This window comes from Nomascus leucogenys, chromosome X (genome assembly GCF_006542625.1).
Source record: "Nomascus leucogenys isolate Asia chromosome X, Asia_NLE_v1, whole genome shotgun sequence".
Taxonomy (NCBI): Eukaryota; Metazoa; Chordata; class Mammalia; order Primates; family Hylobatidae; genus Nomascus; species Nomascus leucogenys.
Window position 1 is genome coordinate 2,016,682 of NC_044406.1, and position 4,390 is coordinate 2,021,071.

Consider the following 4,390-nt stretch of genomic DNA (forward strand, 5'->3'; position numbering starts at 1 on the left):
GGTGCTGACTGTCAGCTGAATCTTTCTCATGGTGACTCATCTCAAAAAGGCTATCCTGACTTCTTCATATGGGGTGGCCTCAGTACTCTAGGCTGACAGACAAGACTGCCCAACAGACGTGTTCATGAATGTACCTTAGACCATCCAGTCTCATCAAGCTGCCAGATAATGGAAGCTGCAAGAAAGACCCCAGGCAAGACCAACAGAAGAACTGCCCAGCTGAACCCAGTCCAAGTTATTGATTCACAGACATATGAGGAAATACAATGTTTGTGATATTGAGGCACTAAACTTGTAGTTGATTTTATACCAAAAAAATAGGTAACAGATCCTGAAATTCATACCTGAAGTGGGTGGAGGGTTGCTCTCATACAAAAGCTTAAAACATGCTTCACTGGCTTTGAAACTGAGTGGTGAATGAAGGTTGGGAAAATAGTAAGGTAACTGCTACCAAAGGCTAGGAAAAAAATGGTAACCAGTGGTATGTTGTGTTGGAAGAGCAAAACTGTAGCCTGCAGTGACTTGGAAGATAAAAATGTACCTAATGTGCTTGCTTTGGCAGCACATATACTAAAATTGGAATGATACAGATAAGATTAGCAAGGCCCATACAAGGATGACAGGTAAATTCATGAAGCACTCATTATTTAAAACACACACACACACACACACACACACACATGTAAAATAAAGTCAAAAAAGAAAAGAAAAGAAATGTACCTAATAAACTCAGACTTAGAGGAAGTAGGTTTTTGTTGTGGTTGAACATTCGCACTATTGACATTTGGGGCCAGAAAATTATTTGTCATGGAAGCTGCCATGTGCATTGCAGCATTCTCAGCATCATTCTGGGCCTCTGCTTGGTAGATCTCAGAAGCACCCATTGAGTACAGCCTGAATTTTTGTCCCATATAACGGTGAGTATATAACATAGATTTTTTTTAACCCACTGCATTTTGGGATTCTTTGTTATGTGCCAATAGCTGACTGACACAGCCTCTTATAACAGAAACAGAGAATTTGCTCATGCAGGTTTCTTTTCTTGCTTCAATGGTTCATTCTGTAAATATTTGCAGTACATTCCTTGAGCCAAATAATATCTGAAATTTGGGGATAAATATGTATGAAGTGATAGACCCTGACCTGCTGAGGCTCCTTTGGAAGCACTGAGGTTAGAACAGCATCTTAGCCAGTAAGAAGTTTTCTTCTGGGGAAGGGAGAGGGGGCAGGGACTTCTAGGCAGAGAATGCAATATTCCTTCATTTGCCATTTATGCAACAACTAATTATAGAGCTGCTAGTATGTGCCAAGTTCTGGAGATGGGGAAGAGGATAAGACAGACAAGAGTCATGCTTTCATGGTGGTTACAAGAAGTCAACAAGATGATGAATGACATAATTTTATATCCCTATAAGAGGAAATACACAGCTGGGTGTGCACGCACATGACTGTAGTCCCAGCTACTCAGGGAGACTGAGACTGGAGGATTACTTGAGCCTGGGAAGTCGAGGCTGCAATGAGCTGTGATTGTGCCACTGCACTGCAGCCTGGGCAATTATGGAGGCTGAAAACTGATCTGCTATCTACAACTGGAGACCCAGGAGAGCCGGTGGTGTAGATTCCAGTGTAAATTTCAGTTGGAGTCTGAAATATATTAATATTTTGTATTTTGTTAATATAACGGAGATTTTATTTTTAATACAAGACTAGTCAGACCATGTCAAAGGAAGAGAGTCCACATGGCAGAAGGGAAGTCATCAGGGAGCAATTTAACAGCTGCCTGCACACTATTTTCCCTTCTGTGCTCATGAGTTTGGAGAATACGTCTATGGTTAAGGAATTAGATCGTCTCTAATCTTAACCTATGGTATTGACTATAAACAGGCTCCCTGTAAGCTTTGGTTATTTGAACGTTAATTTCTGCAGTGGAAGCAAATTTTAAAAGTGGAAGCTCAAATTGCGGCTCTCATCTGGGCACCACGTGTCTAGAACGACCGTTCTGAAAATGGGTTACGTCATGTGTGGCTTAGGCTGGCGTTTCAGCAGCTTTGAGGGTTGGCCCATTAGCCAGGTGCATGCAGGGCCACAGTATGTGGGAGAAATAAGGCAGGAAGGAGCATTACAAGGTGGCATGCCTTGTACCTGGCTAGGAGGTATATGAACCACACACAGAGGGAGCTGGGGGGAGAGTTTTCTCTACAAAACCCTTCTTTCAAGAAGGCAATGTTTGGGGTAGACAGTCTGGAAGTCCGTGTTAATTGGTCTTTCACTCATCTCCTCTATAGCATATGTCTCTGGGACTGTGAATTGATCAATCAATGCAGTCAGTATCAGCAGTATGTAAGATTTCCTCCACGAAATCTCATGGAGGAAGACCCATGCATGCCCAGCATTAGAGAATGGATTTTATTTGCACACAAACGCAGAGAGAACAAATAGTGTGAGGACATCCGTGTGGAAAAGAAGCAAGGTAGGGGGCCGGCGCATAGAAAGACAAGCCACTTAGTGTGGGTGTTTTGAAGGGCCAGGTACAGAAATCATAAATCATGAACATAGGCAGGGGCGCATGTTTGAGGACTTCACCACAAAAGCAGGAAGCATGCACTTGATTTGTTGAAAACCAGAAGCCATTGATCAAAGAGTATTGATCGAAGCCTTAACAGGACCACGTGAACTCCCAAAAGATGGCCCAGTGTTTCCCCTGCTATATTTAAATATATCTAAACGTATACATATATTATGTATAAATATTATATTTACAATTATATCTATAAATAGAGTTATAAATATATATTTATAATTATATATTTATATACATTTATAATTAGACATATAATATCTATATATTTATATATAATTTATAAATTTTATATAATATATGATTCATTACATAGATATACTTTATTTGTTTAAATAAAATATCTATAAAGCTGTATAAACCTTATAAAAATTGTGTAAACTTTACACAACTTTATAAAAACATATATTATTTATACTATATAGTTATATAGTATCTGTAATTTCTATATAATATATAATTTTATATTCATAAAATTTATAAATTTATATATATATTTTTTGAGGCAGGGTCTCACTCGCCTAGGCTGCAGTGCAATGGCACAATCACAGCTTACTGCAGCCTCAACCTCTGGGGGCTCAATTGATTCTCCAACCTCAGCCTCCCCAGCAGCTGGGACCACAGACACTCACCATCATGCCCAGCTAATTTTTATATTTTTTGCAGAGACATGGTTTCACCATGTTGCCCAGTCAGGTCTCAAACTGCTAAATATATTTTAAAGTATTAATTCTACACTGGATCTTAAGATATTGTAGACAGGTTTTTGCTTCCTTTAAGTTTCTTTTGTGTTTTGGCCTCTGTTGGATCAGCTATGATCCTTGAGACATCTTTTGAAGGTGGTTAGAAGTCCAAGCTCCTAATAAGAAACTGTGACACTGCAAAGTCTCAAAAGCATTTTAGGATTTATGCACTTATTCCTAGACAGAATTAGGAAAAACATGGCTTGGCCTGAGGTTTTTCCCTAGTCCTATTGTTCTATAAACCTATGCAAACATATTCAGTTCTATAACTTGGGAGGCCAACCAAATTTCAGAAGAGGTACCTGTAACTCAAGCCATGCTGATTTTAGCAAACACTGCTCACAGGCCTTGTGGGAGGCTTGACTGTGTGTTTGCTACATTGCCTTCCAGTTCTGTGGGTTTATGAGCAGGTGCAACCTCAGCTAAGAATGCAGGCTGCTTGCGTTGTGTCAATGTCGTATGTTTTGAACGGTAAAGTGTATGTTCTTTGTGAACTGAGGACACATACCAACGTGCTGCAGTTCTTATTTCCATTTGCTTTAAGGAAATGATCCTCATATGTTAATATGTCGAACATGGAAGTTGAGGTATTTAGCACATCCTATATCAAAACTGTTCTAAAACTGAGAGAAAATGCTAAAGGGAAAAATTGTATTCCAAACAACTCCCCTTCTTGTATCTCTATAAACCTATTTACTTTTTTTTTTTTAATTTTTCTGGAGACAGGGTCTCACTCTTGTCACCCAGGCTACAGTACAGTGGCACGATCATAGCTCATTGCAGCCTTGACCACCTGGGCTCAAGCAATTCTCCTGCCTCAGTCTCCCAAGTAGCTGGGACCACTGGCACGTCTCACCATGCCTAGCTAATTTAAAAATTTTTTATTTTTGGTAGAGATGGGGCCTTACTATATTGCCCAGGCTCATCTAGAACCCCTGGGCTCAAACCATCTTCCCACCTTGGCTCCCCAAAATGTTGGCATTACAGGCATGAGCCATGGTGCTGAGCCATATCTCCATAAACCTTATTCTACATAGTGGTATCTTTGAAACCCACACCTTACATATTT

General features: G+C 39.9%; 1 non-coding gene across 1 annotated transcript; it reads left to right on the forward strand.

The window, feature by feature from the left end:
* The first annotated feature begins 546 nt into the window (after positions 1–546).
* LOC115833393 lies at positions 547–651 on the forward strand. The gene has a single exon (XR_004028830.1). It is a non-coding gene; the product is annotated as a U6 spliceosomal RNA (small nuclear RNA).
* Positions 652–4,390: the final 3,739 nt, after the last annotated feature.